This window comes from Chiloscyllium punctatum, chromosome 28 (genome assembly GCF_047496795.1).
Source record: "Chiloscyllium punctatum isolate Juve2018m chromosome 28, sChiPun1.3, whole genome shotgun sequence".
In the NCBI taxonomy this organism is placed as follows: Eukaryota; Metazoa; Chordata; class Chondrichthyes; order Orectolobiformes; family Hemiscylliidae; genus Chiloscyllium; species Chiloscyllium punctatum.
Window position 1 is genome coordinate 79,623,196 of NC_092766.1, and position 20,993 is coordinate 79,644,188.

Below are 20,993 nucleotides of genomic sequence, written 5' to 3' on the forward strand. Positions count from 1 at the left end.
TCAGGCGACTCTCTGTGTGGAGTTTGCATGTTGGAAAACAGGAGATCAGACACCACTGTTTAAAAATGGAGACAGACAGAAGTTGGGGAATTATAGACCGGTTAACCTATCATCTGTAGTGGGGAAAATATTTCAACCTGTAATCAAGGAATAAATGGCAATGCATCTTGATAGAAATAGCAGACGCAGTGTTGGTTCATGAAAGGCAGGCCACGTGTAAGTAATCTCCTGGAATTCTAAGACGACATTCCAACTGCAGAGACCCGGTAGCTGTGGTGTACTGAGATTTCCAAAAGACATTTTGTGGCCGGCGTGGTGTCACAGTGGTTATCACTGCTGCCTCACAGCACCAGAGCACCTCAGGCGACTGACTGTGCACATTCTCCCCGTGTCTGCGTGGGTTTCCTCCGGGTGCTCCGGTTTCCTCCCACACTCCAAAGATGTGCTGGTGAGGTGAATTGGCCATGCTAAATTGCCCGTAGTGTTAGGTAAGGGGTAGATGTAGGGGTATGGGTGGGTTTCGCTTCGGCAGGTGCGATGTGGACTTAATAATCATAATCTAATCTAATCTGAATTTCAGATGGGAATCTCAGTAATTGTAACGCCAAACTCTGATTGAATTACTCCATTCATCAGGACCTGGATATCTGCACTGTGTGTGAGTGTTTTGTTCCAGCTCAATTCCATTTTCTGCATAAAAATTCTCCTTTGAATCAAACCGTCCTGTCAATAGATCTCCCCGAAATCTTCAATATGTGTCCAGTAATCCATTTATGATGAGTTGATGAGTGCAAGGTTTAACATCCTACTGTATATGTTTTGTAAGCACTTGTCTCTCAGCTCCCCTCAATTTCCTTTGCAACAAGGAGAACAATCTCAGTTTTCCCAAACCCCTGATTCCCCAATGTCTGTTTGCTCTCTGTAAGGCACACATCAGGATCGTGTTGGAATATTCTCCACTTGCCTGGATCAGTGCAGCCCTCAACAGTATTAAAGAAAGTGAACATCCTCCAGGACAAAACACTGTGCCTCAGTGGTGTCCCATCCACCACCTTCAACATTCCCTCTCTCCACCCCCGATGCACAATGGCATCACTGTGTAAAAGGTAAAGTCAGCATTGTCCTACCAGACCATAGGGCTGCTCTCGCATTAGGGAGAGATGTCCGGTGGTGGTTTAACCTGAAGGTTACCACAGCCCAGGCAAGGGGAGAGGTTGAGAACGAGAGTCCATCTATTAAAAATGGATATTCTTGATATGTATTAACAACACCCATGTCCCTGCAAATAAAATCCCCCATTCCTTGAACCATCCTGGTAACTCTCCTGTGCCCCCTCTCAGGGACCCTGCCATCCTTCCCAATGTTTGGCGATCTCTGGTTTGCACAGACCCAGCTGCTCTGTGTTCCTGTGGGTGATGTCATCATCGAGCAACAGTTGCACTAAACCTCACTGTCTGTGAGGGTGGGAGACACAAATCCCCAAAACATTTGAGATGTATTTAGTGTGCACTTGCTATGCCATGATAGATGACACTTTTCCACAAGTACTGGAAAATAGATGAGGATAGTTCGGTGGTAGTTTTCTTTCTCACAGACCCGCTGGACCACCAGAGCGTTTTTCTGTTCTGTAGACCGCTGAGATGTTTATTATAGGAATATGACAGGCTCCATTGGACATCAGGTCAGAAAAGGTGATACTGGAATAGATGACACGTGATTGGTCAATGTTTTTGGGAGGAAAGTGAGACGCAGAGGCTTAAGAGGAAATTCAGAAGCTCAGCGCAGGAATTGTAAAGGGCAATCATCCAGTGAAAAATAAACATTGGGCATCCTGAAAGCTGGAAATAAAGAAAGGCACATATAGCAGAGCTTTGAGAGACTGGAGGGGATTCCACATGGGGAGGATAATGAAGCTGGAGGAGATGCAAGTTGGAAAGGATTGTGAGGATGGAGGATGTTACAGAGCTAGAGATATTTGTGATAGAGGTTTTTGGATTTTGAGGCTGGAGAGGAATTATAGAAATGAGGAAGCTTTGTAAGGCTGGATGAGGTGGCACTGATAGGGAGAGTTCCAAGCATCGAGGAATTTATAGAGATAACGAGCCATAAAGTTACACAGCATCGACACAGACCCTGTGGTCCAACTAGTCCGTGTCGACCATAAATTCGAACTGAACTAATCGCACCTGCCTCCACTTGGTTCAAGTCCATCCTAGCATTCCCTATTGATATACGGGTCCAAATGGTTTTTTCCTATTAGAATCCCATTCTCCTACCCTTTTGCTCTATATTTACACCTGACTAATTCACTCAACCCAATCATCCCTGAACATTATGGGCAATTGAGCACGGCCAGTTCACCTACCCTGTACATGTGTGGATTGTGGGAGGAAACGGGAGCACCTGGAGGAACCCACGCTGTCATGGGGAAGAATATGCAAACTCCACATGGACAGTCACCCAATACAGGAATTGAGCCTGTGTCCCTGGCGCTAAGAGGTAGCATTGCTAACCGTTGAGCCACTGTGCCACCCTGAAATTGTAATTGCATTCACATCTACCACGTCCTCTGAAAGTTTATTCCACATGTGAACCACTCTTTGTGCAAAAACAAAAAATAAAACCCGGAACTTCTTTTTAAAGCCTGACTTTTTAACGTGAGAAACGTATGTCCCCAATCTTGAATCGCGCCCCCTCCTGGAAAGGGCACCTGCTGTTCCCATTACCGAAACTCTTCAGGATTTTATCAACCTCGAATAAGGTCACCCCTCAGCCTCCTGTGCTCCAGTGAAAAAGGACCCAGCCTATCAAGACTCTGCTTATAACTCAAACCATCCATTCCCATCACCATCCTGGTAAATCTATTCTGAACCTGCTCCAATTTAAGAATATCCTTCCGATAACAGCACAACCAGAATTAGACACAGTATTCAAGAAGAGGCCTCCCCAACATCCAGTACAACCTCAACATAACGTCCTAACTCCTATATTCAAAGATCTGAGCAATGAAGGCAAATGTACTAAAGCCTTTCTGAACCACCCTGTCTGCATGTGACACATAGTTCAAAGACCTGAACCCCTCGGTCTCTTTGTTCCATATCACTACCCGAGGCCCAACTTCTAATCAGTGTAAGTCCAGCCTTCGTTTGTTTTATCAAGATGTAATATTTCGCATTTATTCCAATCCAAAAATCACAAACATCCTTTAAGTATAAAGGCAAGAGGAGTATAGTTAAGAGTTAAATCAGTAAGGCAAAAAGGGGACAGGAGACCGCTTTGGCGAATAGGGAAAGGGTTTTTAGAAATACATTTAAGAGCAAATGGGTCACTAGAGAGAGAATAGGCCACCTCAAAGATCAACAAGGCAGCCTATGTGTGAAGACGCAGGAGATGGGGTAGTCGGGGGGATACTTAACGTGTGGCATCAGTGTTTAATGTGGAGAAGGACAGATTTGTGGGGGTTGTCAAGATTAGAGATCGTGAGGGTGATGAGATGGGAGGAGACTGGAGGATGTTACAGAGATCGAGATGTTTGTGATACCAGAGATAGTGATGGTTGTGAGGCTAGAGAGGATTTCTAGAGATAAGGAAGAGTTTAGTCTGGATGAGGTGACAGTGATCTGGGGAATTGTGAGCATGGAGGAATTCACAAAGATAGCGAGAGTTAGAGTCATAAAGTGATACAGAACAGAGACAGACCCTGTGGTTAAAGCAGTCCGTGTCGACCATAATTCCCAACATAAGCCCCTCCCTCCACTTGGTCCACATTCATCCAAACATTTCCTATTTATGTACTTGTCTAAATGTCTTTTAAACATTGTAATTTTATTCACAGCTGCCTCTTTTTCTGGGAGTTCATTTCACACATGTAAAAGTAAAAACAAATCCCCAATTTACTTTTTAAACCTTTCTCATCTATTTTCAAATTGTATGCACCCAGGTCTTGAATTCCCCACCGCCCCCGCCCCCACCCCACCCCCGGCCATTCACCTTGTCTACACGATTCATGGTTTTATAGACCTCTAAGGTCATCCCTCAACCTCCTATGCTCTAGTGAAAAAGCATCCCAGCCTATTCAGCTTCTCCTTGTGACACAATCCCTCCATTCATGGCAACATCCCGGTTAGTCTCTTCCGAATCCGCTCCAATTTAATAATATCCTTCCTATCACAGCACAACCAGAACTGGACACAGTATTCCAGAAGAGGCCTCCCCAACATCCTGTACAGCCTCAACCTAAATTCCCAACTCCGGTACTCAGAGGTCTGAGCAATGAAGGTAAGTGTGCTAACCACCTTCTTAACCACCCTGTCTACATGTGACACAGACTAGGATGACCTGAACCCCTCGGTCTCTTTTTTCCATATCACTACTCAAAGCATTACGTTTAACTAGTGTAAGTCCTGCACTCGTTTGTTTTATCAAAATGCAATATTTTGCATCAGTATTTACTGTGGAGAAGGACATGGGAGATGTACAATGTGGGGAAATAAATGGTGACATCTTGAAAATTGTCCATAATACAGAGTACTGGATATTGGAAACGCATAAAGGTGAATCAATCCCCAGGCTTTGATCAGGTGTATCCACAAATTCTGCAGGAGGCGAGGGAAGTGATTTCTGGGCCTCTTGCTAAGATTTTTGTATTATTGATAGTCATAGCTGAGGTGCCAGAAGACTGCCAGTTGTTCAATATGGTACTACTATTTAACGAAGGTGGTTTGGACATGCCCCGGGAACCACAGATGATGTGCTAGACTAGGTGCTGGAGGGAGCCCTGAACGGCAGGATTTGCGTGTATTTGGAAAAGCACAGACTGATTAGGGATAGTCAGCATAACTTTCTGTGTGGCAAATCATGTCACGTACTTGATCTTGTTTTTAAGAAGTAACAAAGAGGATTGATGAGAGAAGAGTAGTAGATGTGATCTATATGGACTTCAGTAAGGTGTTCGACAAGGTTCCCAATGGGAGACTTGTTAGCAAGGTTAGATCTCATGGAAGTAGCCATCTGGATATAGAACTGGCTCAAAGGCAGAAGACAGAGGGTGGTGGTGATGGATGATTATTTTTCAGACTGGAGGCCTGTGACTAGTGGAATGCCACAAGGATTGGTGCTGGGTCCACGACTTCTCATCATTTATATAAATGAATTGGATGTGAACACAGGAGGTATAGTTAGTAAGTTTGTAGATGGCACCAGAATTGGAGGGGTAGTGGACAGTGAAGAAGGTTACCTCAGATTTCAATGGGATTTTGATCAGATGGGCAAATGGGCTGAGGAGTGGCAGATGGAGTTCAATTCAGATAAGTGCGAGGTGCTGCATTTTGGAAAAGCAAAGCTTAGCAGGACTGATACACATCATGGTCAGGTCCTGGGGGGTGTTGCAGAACAAAGAGACCTTGCTGTGCAGGTTCACAGCTCCTTGAAAGGAGAGGCGCAGGTAGATAGGATAGTGAAGGTGTTTGATATGATTTCCTTTATTGGTCAGAGTATTGAGTAAGAGAGTTGGGAGGTCATGTTGCAGCTGTTGAGGACATTGGTTTGGCCACTCTTGCAATATTGTGCACAATTCTGTTCTCTACCTATCACAAGGATGTTGTGTAACTTGAAAGGTTCACAAAATATTCATAAGGATATTGCCAGGGTTGGAGGGTTTGAGATAAAGGGAGAGGCTGTACAGGCTGGGGCTGTTTCCCTGGAGTGTCAGAGGCTAAGGAGTGATCTCAGAGGTTTATAAAATCATGAGCATGGATCGGATAGATAGATAAGGTATTTTCACTGGAGTGAGGGAGTCGAGAACTAGAGGGTATAGATTTAGCGTGAGAGGGGGAAGATGTAAAAGGGGCCTAATGGGCAACTTTTTCATGCGACGGTGTTGCGTTTATGGAATGAGCTGCCAGAGGGAGTTGTGAAGGCTGGCACAATTGCAACATTTATTAGGCATCTGGATGGGTATATGAATAGGAAGGGTTTAGAGGGATATCGACCAAGTGCTGGCAAATGGGACGAGATTAGGTTCGGATATCTGGTCGGTATGGACGAGTTTGACTGAAGGGTCTGTTTCCGTGCTGTATGCCTGTGACTCGCAGCCGGGGATCAGCTCAGTGGGTTTCAGTCTCTTAAAAGGTAAATCTTACTCTGTTTTACTTTTTAAAATCCGCAACATTCAGTAGGGTGAGTGTTTACTAGTTTAAGTGCCTCTGTTATGATCTTTTGGTTGAATGTTTTAAATATAAAATACAGGTTCTAATGTATTCGAAAGTAGTCTTTTGTAAAGCTGTAAGACTCTACCTTTTTCTGGGTCTACAGATTAAGGTGCAAAGATGACCATTCGCACAATGATGTGGACTTCCTGGAGGGGAGTAGGGGGAGTTTGAATGATCCTGATGATAGCCTGCAGGAAGTGATGCAAAACCTCTTGGATCACATGGATCAGATGGAGCAGTGCTTAATGGTAATGAAGAATTTACAAGAGTCAGGATGTGTGATAGGTGGCAGTTTCAGGCTGGAAACTGCAGATACAGTCAGGTAGATGGGTTACCTCTCGGAAAGGTAGGAGAGGGAAAGTGAGGACTGCAGATGCTGGAGATCAGAGCTGAAAAATGAGTTGCTAGAAAAGCGCAGCAGGTCAGGCAGCATCCAAGGAGCAGGGGAATCGACATTTCGGACATAAGAAGGGCTTATGCCCGAAACGTCAATTCTCCTGCTCCTTTAATGCTGCCTGACCTGCTACGCTTTTCCAGCAACACATTTTTTCAGCCATGAGTCTCCTGTGCCTATCCCCATCTCAAAAAAGTATAGTGTTTTGGATAATGTCGGTGGTCATAGACTTTCAGGGAATGTTATACTGACAGCCAAGTTACTGGTACTGAGATTGACTCCACTATAATGAGAGGTATATCAGATTTCAAATGCTCAAGGATGATAAGGGACTTTCTAGTCGGGCACAGACTGCCTTTTCTGCAGCTGACAGTGAGACATCAGAATGGGGTGGTACCTCCCTGGTGCCAGGGTCAAGGATGTTTCGGACAGGTAGCAGAATATTCTCAAAGGAAAGAATGACCAGTGGGAGGTCATTGTACATTGGTACCAATGACAAAGGAAGGGGAAAAGATAAAGTCCTGATGAGAGAATGTAGCAAATTAGCCTGGAATATAATAAACCAGGTCCTCGGTCATAATATGTGGATTACTCCAGGTGCTACATGCTCGTGAGAGTAGGAATAGCAGGATGGAGGAGATGAAAGATTGGCGAAGGAGCTGGTGTAGGGCAGAAGGATTCACATCTTTTGATCATTGTAATCTCCTCTTGAGTAGAGTTGATGTGCATAAGAAGGATGGATTGTACATTAATTGGAAGGTCTCTGATATCCAGGCAGGTATATTTGCTCGTAATACTCAGGGGTCATTAAACCAGTGAGGCAGTGTGGGTAAACTCAAAGAGATGGTGAGAAAAGAGGTAAGTCTGAGGCTGGTACAGTTCAGAAGTCAGACAGTAAAGGCAGGCAAGGGCAAGGCACAGAACCAGGTAGAACTGACAAGTTATACTGCATTTACTTCAATGCAACAGGCCTGACAGGGAACGCAGATGGGCTCAGGGTATGGTTTTGAATGTGGCACTGGGATATCATGAGTTTTACAGAAACGTTGGTCAGAGATGTGTAGGACTGGCAGCGTAATGTTCCGGGGTATCGATGCAAGAGGAAGGATAGAAAGGGGGATATGAGAGGGGGCGGAGTGGCCTTTTTGATTAGGAGTAGCATTACAGTTGTGCTGATGGAGGATATTCTGAGATTACGTTCAGCGAAGTTATTTAGGTTGACCGGGCAAATAAGAAAGGGATGATCACCTTATTGTTATTATCTGCGTGGGTTTTGTCTGTTTGCTGTGGATTCCTCCCACTATCTAAAGATATGCAGGTTGGGTGGATATTCCAGGCTGAATTGCCCATATTGTTCAGGGATGTGCAAGCTAGGTGGATTAGCCATAGGAAATGCAGCGTTACAGGTTTAATGTAGGAGGCTTTGAGGGTCAGTGTAAATGTGATGGGCCGAATGGCCTGCTTCCACACTCTCAGGATTCTCTGATAATTCTACTAGTTTTAAAATAGTTACAGAAAGTAATAAACCAGATCTAAACGGTGTTCTAAATTGGACAAAGGTGAATTTTAACGGTACAAGGCGAGACCTTTCAATATTTCTTTGCTATTCCCAGGTAAAGGGACAGCTGGAAAGTGGAAACATAAGAACATAAGGAAGAGGAGCAGGAGTAGGCTACCTGGCCCCTCAAGCCTGCTCTGCCATTCAATAAGGTCAGGGCTGGTCTTTTCATGGCCTCAGCTCCACTTTCCTGTTCTCTCACCATAACCCTTAATTCCTTTCCTGTTCATAAATCTACCTTTTGACCTAACGATAGTCAAGTTGATAACATCAACTGCTGCACTCAGCAGCAAATTCCACAGATTCACAGATTTATCTGAAGAAGTCATCCTGAACTCAGTCCTAAATCTGATATCCCCTTATTTTGACTCTCTGCTCCCTAGTTTGTTCCATCCCCAGTGTAAATAACCTCGCTGCTTCTAGTTTATCTACTCCCTTAATAATTTTAATTTTTTTCCTATCCAACCCCCCATACTTCGAAATTTCAATGAGTATAGAACTAGTTTTCTCAATCTCTCCGCATACGCCAACCCTCTGAAATCCTGACTCAAACTAGTGATCCTCCACTGCACCCTCTCCAGTGCCAGTACATCCTTCCTGAAGTGAGGAGACCAAACCTGTTCTCAGTACTCCAGGTGTACCCTCTCCAGCACCCTGTACAGCTGCAGCATAACCATCCCTCCAGCAATGAAGGACAATATTCCCTTCACTGTCTTATTTACCTGCTGCACCTGCAAACCAACTTCCTCTGATTCATGTACAAGGAAACCCAGCTCCCTTTGTACAGCAGCGTGCTGCAAGTTTTCACCATTTCATCAGTTAGCTGTTAGTCCGACCAAAATGGATGACCTCACATTTTCCAACATTGTCCTCCATCTGTTCGACCATTACCCACTCACGTAATCTTTCCGTATCCCTCTGCAGACTTACATTGGCCTCTGCACACATTGCTCTACCAATCAGCTTAGTGTTGTCTACCTTTCATGAATCGATGCTGTGTCTGCTCTGAGACAATTTCTATCAAGATAGCTCACTATTTCTTCCTTGAGAGATCGAGCATTTCCCCCACTACAGACGTTATGCTAACAGGTCTATTTTAAAATATTGGCATCACATTTGCAGCTATCTAATCTGTCAGAACCGTCCCAGAGTCCAGCACATTTTAGTGAATTATCACGAGTGCGTTTGCTATTTAGCCTCTGCCATCTGTTATAGTCCCCTGGGATGCACTCCATCACAGCCAGTCAACCCATCTACCTTTAGGCTGTTATCTTTCCCAACACCACCTCTTTACTGAGAATGATTGCTTCTCTGTCCTCATCTGCCATTGCGCCCATAGGCCTGCAACAACGAGAGTACACAGACAGAATGTTACTGTTAAGGCCAAGGCTGGTAGGTGTAAGGAATGCTGCCTGTCGAGAGAAATTGAGGGCCTGGTCAAGAAAATGAAGGAGGGATATGGCAGGTACACACAGCTGGGTTTGCGTGAATCCGTCCAGGTGTAAAAGGGCAGTAGGAGTATAGTCGGGGGAAACCACGAGGGCTAAAAGTGGACATGAGATAGCTTTGGGAAATAGGTTTAACGGAGAACCCAAAGAGATTCGACAAATACACCTAGGATAAAAGAGTAACCAGGCAGAGAATAGGGTCCCTCAAAGATCAGCAAAGCTGTCTGTGGAACCATCGGAGGTGGGAGGATTACATGTCAGCTTTTACGTAAAGAGGATGTGGAAGTGAGACAGTTTGGAAAAATAAATAGTGATAACTTGACAAGTGTCCATATTACAGAGAATGAGGTACTGGATATCTTATAATACATAAAGCTGAATAAATCCCTGGGACCTGATCAGGTGTGTCCCAGAACTTTGTGGGAAGTTAGGGAAGTGATTGCCGGGCCCCTCGCTGAGATATTTGTATCGCCAATAGCCACAGGTGAGGTGCTGTAAGACGGGCGCCATTATTTGAGAAAAGTGGTGAGGAAAGTCCAGGGAACAATACACCGGTGAGCCTGAAGTCAGGCAAGTTGTTGGAAGGGCTTCTCAGGGACAGGATTTGCACGTAATTGGAAAGGCAAGAAATAATTAGGGATAGTCAGCATGGATTTGTGCATGGAAATCACTAACTTGGTCTTCAGAAAGATGTTCAACAGGTTCAACATAACAGACTGGTTAACAAATTATACAAAATTGGCTGGAAAATTGGAGACAGAGGATAGTGGTGAAGGGTTGCTTTTCGGACTGGAAGCCTGTGATGAGCAATATGGTGTAAGGATTGGTGTTGGGTCCACTGCTTTTCATCATTTATATAAATCATTTCTATGTGAATATAGGAGCTATGGTTAGTGATTTTACATAGACACCAAAATTGGAGATGCAGTGGACAGGGAAGAAAGTTACCTCAGAATACAATGAGACTTCAATCAACTGGGCTGAGGAGTGGCAGATGGAGTGGAATTCAAATAAATGTGAGGTCCTGCATTTTGGAAAAACAAATCAGGGCAGGACTTGTACATTTAATGGGAAGGGCCTGGGGAGTGTTGCTGAACAAAGAGACGTTGAGGTGCAGGTTCATAGTTCTTTGTAAGTGGAATAAACAGGGTGGTGAAGAAGGTGTTTGGTGCACTTGCCTTTATTGGTCTGTGCATTATGTATAGGAGTTGCGACATTATTTTGCAGCTGTACAGGACATTGATTCAGCCATTTCTGGAATTCTGCTTTCAGTCCTGGTCTCCCTGCTATCGGAATGATATTATAAATCTTGAAAGGATTCAGAAAAGATGTGCAAAGATGTTTCCAGGGTTGAGGGTTTGACCCATACAGAGAGGCTGAATAGGCTCGGGCTGTTTTCACTGGAGCATCGGATGCTGAGAGGTGACCTTCGAGGTTGATAAATCGTGAAGGACATGGTTAGGGTGAACAGCCAGGGTCTTATTCCCAGGTTAGGGGAGTCCAAAACCAGACAGCACAGACGTGAGGTGTGAGGGAAAAGATTTAAATGTGATCGAAAGAGCAATGTTTTCAAGCTGAATATGGTACGTGTATGGAATGAGCTGCCAGAGGAAGTGTGGAGGCTGGTAGGATTACATTTAAAAGGCATCTGATTGGGTACGTGTTCAGGAAACTTTTAGAAGGATATGGGCCAAGTGTTGGCAAATGGGACGAGATTAATTTAGGATATCTGGGCGGCATTGACGAGTTGGACCGAAGTGTCTGTTTCTGTGCTGTGCATCTCTATGACACTAATAAATTCAAATTAAGATACATTTCTCTTTTATGGAAAGTTAGCAAAAGACCTGACAAGTCTCCTTGGAGCTGAGAAGCTTAAGCAGTGATTTCAACCAGAAACAGATTTGTTTCCAGGATATTTAATTTACAGAGACACTGAGAGAAATTATTGTCACAATTTTTGGTAACTACCTTCAGGTAATTGGCAAATAATGCAGGTTAAAAACTCAGTAGGTTCTGAGCATCTGGAACAGTTTCAATCACAGCTGGATGCAGCTTTTGTTATTGTCAAAACAGATTTGGAATTTAACTATTTGAGGATAAATGTGGAGGGCTACTGGTAAATGGGAGTGGAGTAAGGGCAGATTGGCAGCATCTCCAGAGGAAGAAAGTACAGCCCCAATGGGCTTAATAACCCCCAGACCCTGTGCTCTGTGATACTGCCCCATTCACTGAATGATGAAGCTCATCCCAGGGCAGAGCCACAGTCATGTACAGCAAGGAAACAGACCTTTTAGTCAAACTCGTCCACACCGACCAGATATCCCAACCTAATCTAGTCCTATATGACAGACGTTGGCCCATATCACTCTACGCCCTTCCTATTCATATACCCATCCAGCTGCCTTTCAAATGGTGACAGCTTGTATAGTTACACTACTTCCCTGACAGTAGATTCCATACACGCACATGAAGAATGTTGCCCCTTGGGTCTCTTTTATATCATTCTCCTCTCACCTTAAACCTATGCCCCCTCGTTCTGGACTTCCTAACCCCAGGGAAAAGACCTTGCCTCTGTATCCCATCCACGCCCCTCATGATTTTATAAACCTCTGAGGTCACCCCTCAGCCTCCTACCACTCAAGTCACAATGGGACCTGGCTGATTAATGGCAGCTTCAGACCAATAGGGGAGTTGGTGTAATCCTCCCGCCAATGGGAGTGAATGAGGGGTGTGACCAGCAGGCCAACACGTGACGATGAGCTGTGCAGGTGCAATGTCACTGTGAGGGGGGACCCAGTGAGTGTGAAGAGAGTGGGAGAGAAATTGAGTTTGTGTACTGGGTGGGTTGATAAACACACGCTGTTGGCTGCTGGACCTGAATTGCAAACACCCAGTAAATGAAAACAAAAGGAATTGCGGATGCTGTAAATCAGAAACAATAACCAGAAGATCCTGAAAATGCTCAGCAGGTCTGGCAGCATCTGTGAAGAGAAGTCAAAGTTAACATTTCTGATCCAATGACCCTTCGTCAGAACTGCTGTTCCTGAGAAACAATGTTGGTTTATATGCAGAAGGTAGGGGTTAAGGAGTAAATGATAGGTGGTGATAGGTTCCAAAGAACACGATGGGAGCAGTTGGACAAAGGAATGTATAACGATCTGGCTGGGGGAGGGTGAATAGCTGTTTATGGAGACTGTCAGTGACTAACCATAGGTAGTGTATAATTGCAGGCGATGTAATAACAGGGCCTGGTCTATGGGATGGTGGCTAGGACACTAGTACATAGGAGACTTAGGACCTAAAATTATGGAATCCAATATTGAGGCCAGAGGGCTGAAGGGTCCCCAGGTAGAAGATGAGGTGATGTTCTTCCAGCTTGTGTTAAAGTGTGGCGCTGGATGTGCACAGCAGGTCAGGCAGTATGCAGGGAGCAGGCGAATTGACATATTGGGCCTAAGCACTTCTTCAGGAATGTGAGGGTGGGGAAGAGGACAGATAATAGGATGGGTGTGTAGGGCTGGTGGGACGGTAGTTGGGAAGGCGATAGGAAAATGCAGGTGGGGGTAATGGTGAGAGGGTGGAGTGGATAATTGGGAAGGAAGATGGACAGATGGGACAGTTAGAGGGCGGTGCTGTGTTGGAGGGTTGGATCTGAGATAAGGTCGGGGAGAGGAGATGAGTAAATGTTGCCATGTTGTTGAAGGGTCGCTCCATCCCACCTATTATTTACTCTTTTCCCCTATCTCCTGCAGTCCAAAGATGTGTAGGTTAGGTGAATTGGCCAAGCTAAATTTCCCGTCGTGTTCAGGGATGTGTTCAGGTGAGGTGTGTTGTTCAGGAGAAATTTAGAGTAACAGAGTAGCGGAATGGGTCTGGATAGGATACTCTTCGGAGGGTCACTGTGGACTTGTTGGACCGAATGGCCTGTTTCCACACTGTAGGGAGTCTAATTTTCCCAGCTGCCATCGGTTCTGAGGAAGGGTCACTGGACCCGGAATGGCCCTTGGTTTGTGCAGGGGCCGGAAACTGGGAAGGGGGAGAGGCAGCGGAAACTGGGAGAAAATGATTCAGTTTAGACTGGGAGGTTTTATTTACCCATCTGTACAGGGTGTTAGTCCTGAATTAGAAACTCTTGGTCCCATGTTTACAGCAAATGGGAAAACGGCTGTGGGCCTCAGTCAGTGATAGGTCCTGGGTTATGGCCGCCATTTTTACTGGGGGCATGGTACAGCAAGGTGCATGGACATGTCCTCTTCCTGGGTGGGGGAGGGGTGATTTAAAGAGGAGCGCTTAAACACTAGACACATGCCAGAGAAATATTTTTCTTTCCAATTCATCCTGCGCTGGCTGAGATTTGTTTTGTGAATTCTTTCTATGGGATATTAAATGAGAATAATTGAGGACAGGATCTCAAAAAAGCAGATTTCTGCACTCAACGGAGTCATCAGGATCTGGATATCATTAGCATTTTACTGTGGAAGGAGAAAGGGCTGTCTGTTCTGTCTCTGGGAAAATTTCTCCAATACTTTTGTGAAGCAACATGCAGAAAGATGTTCAAATTTGTGGTTGAATCGCCCATGGGCGATTTGGCCTGAGTGGGAGCACAGATTTATCCAGATTATACCTCGTCTCTTTGCAGGAACTGTCAGATTTAGTCCCAATCACTCACTTCATGATGTTAACCTGTAAACTCCTAATTTTCAACTCCCTGCAAAATTCTCATTAAAATTCTTTGTGAACTCAAATTCCAGCACATTTTCAGGTGGAATGTTCCAGGTTCTGACAACTGTCTGTTCATCCAGAAACAGCTGAGGTCCATGTTGACTCTGGGGTTACAAAGGGCTGAGCTGAAAGATGAGGTGCTGTCCCTGAGCTCCCATTGTGATGCATTGGAACAGGACAGGAGGCTGAGGGCAGTGTAGGTGTGACCAGACAATGAAAATGACAGGGCTGCACTGAGTGTTCACATGGTACCAATGGGAACAGCCAATTTATAAGTGATACCTGCAGAGTATTTGTTAAGTTTTTAAAATATAACGTATCAGCTTAAGTAAAGATTGGGGTTTTTGACATATAATGGAAATGTTTGAAGTGGAGGAAAGTTGAACGTTCTTTTAAATTCTCTTAATGGGAGCAATTAGCTGAATCCAGAGAGACGTTGTGACAGGAGCCCTCAGACCCGTGGTGTGCTCCTCTTGTACAATGTGGGAAATAAGGGATACTTTCAGTGTCCCTGACGGCTATGTGTGCAGGAAGTGGGCCCACCAACAGCTACTGGGAAACTGCTTTTCAGACCTGGAGTTATGAGTGGACTCACTGTGGAGCATATGAGAATGTTATGGACAGCACATTTAATGAGTTCGTCACACTGCAAGGCAGAAAGGGAATGGGTGACCATCAAACCAAATAAAAGGCTCAGGAAGGCAGTGCAGGAATCCCCAGTGATCATCCACTTCTCAAAAAGATACTGAATCCTGCTTGGAATTCTGTTGGGGTGAATGCGGTGGAGTGGCTTCTCGGGAAATCAGCAACAGCCAGGTTCATGATACCACAGATAGCTCTGCTGTACAGAAACGGAGGAAAGACAGTGGCAGGGCTATAGTGACAGGGGATTCAATGGTCAGGGGTACAGGCAGGCACTTCTGTGACCACAGACATGAATCCAGGATGGTATGTTACCTCCCTGGTGCCAGGATCCGCGATTATCATGGAGCAGCTGCAGGACATTCTGGAGCTGGAGGGTAAAGCCAGTGGTTGTGGAACACACCGATACCAATGACATCACTAAACAAAGGGATGAGGTCCTGAAAGCTGTATATAGGGAGATCAGGGATACATTAAAATGTAGCTCCTGAAATAAAATAATGTCAGACTGACTCGCAGTGCCATGTGCTAGTGAGAGCAGGAATAAGAGGATAGATCAGCTGGACGTGTTACTGGCGAAATGGTGTACCAGAGAAGGGTTTAGATTCTTCAGGCACTGGGACCGTTTCTGGGTGGGTCTTGTACCAGCCTGACCAGTTACCCCTGGGCAGAGCTGGGAGAAATCTCCTGGTGGAGGCTTTTGCCAGTCCCATTGGTGTCATTTTAACTAGTCTAACAGGGGGATGGGAACAAAAGTGCAGGCTTAGATTGGTCAGATTCAGGACAGGGAATGGGAGGTAGAATATTAATGATGTAGTCAGCCGCTCAGAAAGCTAAAGGAAAGGATGATGAAATGACGATTGAATCTCTCTTCATCCATCAGTCCTGCCATCCCAGGAATTATAGTCAGCAAAATATGGAGCTGTACAGCTCTCTGACTCTAAGTGCTTGAGCAAAATGGGGGAAATCCACAATAAAAACAAAAAGTGCTGGAGATCCTCAGCTGGTCGGCCAGCATCTGAAACGCTGACAGATGCAGGAAACATTGCAGCCTTGAAGAAGTGTTCTGATGGTCACACCAGGTACTACAATATCGGTTACACGCTGAGTGCCAGAACGTGGGACTAGAATTAACAGGTGCTTGATGACCAGCATGAATACGATGGGGCTGGAAAGGTGACATTTCGGGTCAGGACTATTCATCAGGGCTGACAAAGGGTTCCGACCTAAAACATCAACCTTCCTGCTCCTGTAATGCAGCCTGACCTGCTGCACTTCCCCAGATCCACATTGGATGGACTCTGACTTCCAGCATCTGCAGTCCATGACTATCTCCACATCCCAGGACTCAGGCTGGTGACCCTCCTTTACTCTCTCAACAATCAGGAGAGCCTTCCTTGGGAAAGGGGAACAAAGGTATACACAGTACTTCAGGTGTGGTCTCACCAAGGCCCTTCCAGAAAGGGATCCCTGCTACTGTACACGAATCCCCTCACTAGAAAGGTCACCCATCATTTACATTCTCCACTGCTTCCCACTCCTGCCTGCTTCCGAAAAAGAGGGAATCGCAGGGAAACATGGAATCAAATGAGATCAGAGTCTCCGGCATAAAACTGTTGAACACAATGCCCCCATCTTCTACATCCTGGCCATCAAGCGCACGTGCCTGGTGTGATCATCTGAACACTTCTTCAAGGCTGCAATGTTTCCTGCATCTGTCAGCGTTTCAGATGCTGCCAGACCTGCTGAGGATTTCCAGCACTTTCTGTTTTCTCTGCTGTAGAGTACTGAAAGGGGGGATTTGCAGTTGAGAAATTCAAATTGAACTTCATGTTCAGATGTGATAGTTACTTGATCCGTGCCGATCTGAATATCATTGGCCTTTTCATCTGGATGGAAAGGTGTGCATTCTGCCCGTGGACGAATATTTCAAATCTCAGTGTGATTGGGAAAAAAGTACTGAGACAGTGAAGTCCATGTTAGCGTGGGGTCTGTGGAGAGAGATTTCATTGGTTTTTGAAAGTCTAAACAATCATGGCACGTTTCCCAGGAACAATTAAGCCACTGGTTTTGTTTGAGGGCAATTAACCATGAAACCAGAAAGACAAAAGGATTCCTGCATCATGGACGAAGCTATGAAAATGGGATTGTTGTAACGGAGTAAATGATCGATCATTTATTGTAATCCATTGGCGTTGTACCGTCAGTTCCAGTGCCGTGGGGAAACACTGGAAATGTGATGAATGCAGTGTAGGTTTCAGTTATTAAACTGGGAAAGGTGCTGAAGAAATTTACAAGGATGATGCCAGGGCTCAGGGGTCTGCGTTATAGGGAGAGGTTGGACAAGCGAGGGCTTTTTTGTTTAGAGCAGAGGAAACTGCGGGGGAATATTTTATAGAGGTGTATAAGACGATGAGATGCATGGGTAAGGTGAATGCACTCCGTCTTTTTCCCAGGGAACCAAGGACTGGAGGGCATCAGTTTATGATTTAGAGCAGAAGGAATAAAAGGGAAGCTGAGGGGCAACTGTTTTACACAGAGGGTGGTATGTATATGGAATGAGCTGCCAGTGGAAGTGGTTGAGGCGGGTACACTAAAAACATGTAAAAGGCATTTAGACAAATACATGGATAGCAAAGTTTCAGAAGCAGATGGGCCAAGTGCAGGGAAATAGGGTTAGCATGGATGGACATTCTGATCGGCATGGGCCATTTTGGGCCAAAGGGCCTGTCTCTGCTGTAGGATGCTATAACTAAGTGTCTTTGCTATTTCTCCCACGAACTCTGTTGGTATCCTGGGATGTATTCCATCAGGGCAATGAGACTTGTGTACCTTTAACTCCATTAGCTTGCCCAGCTCTAACTCTTTCACGATAATGGTTATTATCCAGGTCCTCAACTTCCTCAGTCTCCTTATCAATTACTGGCATGTTCTTCGTATCCTCCATTGTGAAGACTAATCTGTGTACTCATCTTCCTGAACCCTGCTGGATGGGAATTACAAGGCACAGAACTCTGAGAGGTCTTCTTTGAGTCTTTATTGATGAGACATGGTAGTTACCTGGGTATTTTACGTGCAAAACGCCTTTAGGCAGCATCAGGTCCGATGTACGGCTCCCATTCTTCTACCTTTGTGATTTGTGACTTTGCATAGAGACTGTCTCTCAGGATTATCTCCATGGCAAGAACAGTTAAAAAAAGTCTAGTTCAGTTCAACTCTGTGGTTAAACCACACACCCCTCCCCCCACACCCCCGTGGCTCCCTCAAGTACCTTACAGGTGCTTCAGTTTCCGTGGAGCTCTCTATCAGGATTCTGATGTGGAGGAGCCGGAGTTGGGGTGGGGTGGACAAAGTTAAAAACCACACAACACCAGGTTATAGTCCGACAGGTTTATTTGGAAGTACAAGCTTTTGGAGTGTGCTGTGATTTTTAACTTGATCAGGATTATCTCTCCGGTAACTGTTAAATGCTTCAACAATTACAGAGGCCATATGTTCCCCAAACAATAGGTTTCCCTCTAGCAGTGTAAACTGCTATTCTGTCCCTGGGCATAGCTACTCATCACTATTTATACCCAATCCCATCAAGCTTTCAGTTGACCTTTGATGTTTTTCTAATCTCCTAGTTTCTCCTAGGTCTTTACCAATTTGTATGCCTTCTATTTCAATTTGATAGACTCCCTTATTTCCTTAGACACCCATGGCAGCTTACCCCTTTTCCGACAGTCCTTCCTTTTCACTGATGTATACTTCTGCTGAGCACTTCGAAAAATTGCTTTGATATTCCTCCACTGTCTGTAAACTATCCCACCGTAAAGTCTTTGCTCCCAGTCTACATTACCAACTCCTGCCTCATCCTATTGTAGTCTCCTTTGTTTAAGCACAGGATCTTCGGACTGGATTTAATCTCCCCGCTTTCCATCTGTGTTCTAAATTCAACCAGATTTATCACGCGTCTTTTGTTAGATTAGGAAGTAAGGCGATGTTTCCTGGGTGTTTTGGTTTTCATTATCACTGACCTTGGCTTTGTAATAAATTACAGAATAGATATTCACAACAGAGTATTCTGGACAGTGTGAATGTACGACACAATCTATAATCATAAATCACTGTTACCCCTCAGTTTAAAATTGCAAAATCATTATCTTCGACACACTTCCTCACTATCTCAGTATTGAATACTATTCCACTTGACTATCCTACATTTTCCGAAAATCTCCTTTGGTGAAGGTGGTGAGTTTTGGATTCAGCTTTCCAGTTATTACCTTAAGAAGATAAGCAATGGGCACAGGAGAGGCAATGCAGCCCTTCGAACCAGCTCCACCATTTAATACTATGATGATTGAGCTCGCCTCGGTCTCAGCTGGATTTTCCTGCCTGCTCTCTCTCTCTCTCTCTCACCCTTCAGCTCATTGCAAATTGAAAATCTGTATCTGTCCATTAAATTTGCTCATTGTCTTGGCATCCACTGCGTTTTGAATAGGGAATTCCACAGATTCATAACATATCGAGATAGGTGCATTCTTCTTCATGAGAATAGAATAGAATCCCTAGAGTGCAGAAGCAGGGTATTCATCCATCGAGTCCACACCAATCCTATAATTCAGACTCACCCATTCCCAGTATTTCCCATGGTTAGTGGCTTAACCTGCACATGCATGGACACTTTGGTTTAGCATGGCGAATCCACCTAACCCGAACATCGTTGGACTTTGGGAAGAAACTGGAACACCGATCAAAACCGTACAGCCACTTGGAGAACGTGTAAACTCCACATGGTCACCTAAGGCTTGAATCAAACCATGGTCTCTGAAGCTGTGAGGCAGAGGTGCTAGCCACTGAGCCACCTCTGCCTAAAACTGCTTCCACTTATTGACCCCTCCACCCCGCAATTGACTGAATCTATATTCCTTACTTCAGAAATTGGGTTGTCTAACCAGATGTCTCAGTAAAACCCAGTGACAAGCCAAATGTCCTGTCTGTCTGAATGGGGATCCTATACACAACACCCTGCCATCCCACACGTTTCATTCTCTTTCCAGAGACAGGGCTCCAGTGACTTCATGGGGACTGTAACTTCCATAATTCCTAAGGCAGGGACCACAGGTGTATTGGGAAACCCGGCGCTGCATATGTGCAGAATGTGGGTGGGTTTTGGAGCACATGTTTTGGGGTAATTAGGGGAAAGTATTTCACACTGTGATTGGCTAGAGGAGGAACGTGTCTGCTTGTAGTATTGATCAGTTGGGGGGGTCAAAGTGTCACTACACCCTCGTGGGAACACTCTACATCCCCAGTTCATTGTAACGCTGGGAATAAACTAATGGGAAACAAGGAAGAATCTGATCCATTCTCCCAGATTAAAGGTTTCTCTTCTGTCCAGGATCTGCCACCTCCCATTCTGCTTCCTTTTGTTTCATTCTGCTGTTACAGGATTGACTTACAGCAACTGAAGGGAAAGGAAGTAAACCCAGAAAGGGTGCAGAGTCAAACCAGGGATGGGAAGTGGTGGCTTGGATCTGTTTATCAGTAACTCCATGAGAATGAGGAGGGTGTACATTCGAGGCAGCAGAGTCAGAATGGTAGGAGAGAGTAAGTGGGCTGGAGGGTTACAGCTTTGGGGGAAGAAAGGGGAAAAAGATATTCCAGAGAAACTAGAATAGTCTGTTCTGAACTTCTAATCTGTGCATATTCCTTTATACAGGGTGCTAGATGGTGAAGATTTGCAGTCTGAAATCTCAAAATCATGTGCAGATTGTGATTAAATTAACCAGCGTTTGAAGAACCAAAGATGGAGAATCACTGGGCCAAAATCCTGTAACACTCTCCCTCCCAGCATTGTCGGTCTATCTGCACCAAATGGACTGTGAATGGTTCAAGACAGCAGCTCACGACCATCTTCTCAATGGTACCTAGTGATGGGGTATAAATGCTGGCTGAGCCAGTGATGCCCATATCCTGGAAACGGTTTCTTTCTTTATTTACTGAAACCCCGTTGATGTTACTGCAGGATGATGAGG

General features: G+C 45.0%; 1 long non-coding RNA gene across 2 annotated transcripts; it reads left to right on the top strand.

Annotated features, from left to right (window-relative positions):
* The first annotated feature begins 594 nt into the window (after window positions 1–594).
* On the top strand, window positions 595–20,702 carry LOC140453861 (uncharacterized). 2 transcript variants are annotated; one of them, XR_011952519.1, is made up of 3 exons: window positions 595–658; window positions 4,174–4,278; window positions 20,678–20,702. It is a non-coding gene; the product is annotated as an uncharacterized lncRNA (long non-coding RNA). The 2 variants fall into 2 exon arrangements; XR_011952518.1 differs by lacking the exon at window positions 20,678–20,702 and adding an exon at window positions 18,855–18,923.
* The last annotated feature ends 291 nt before the right edge of the window (window positions 20,703–20,993 follow it).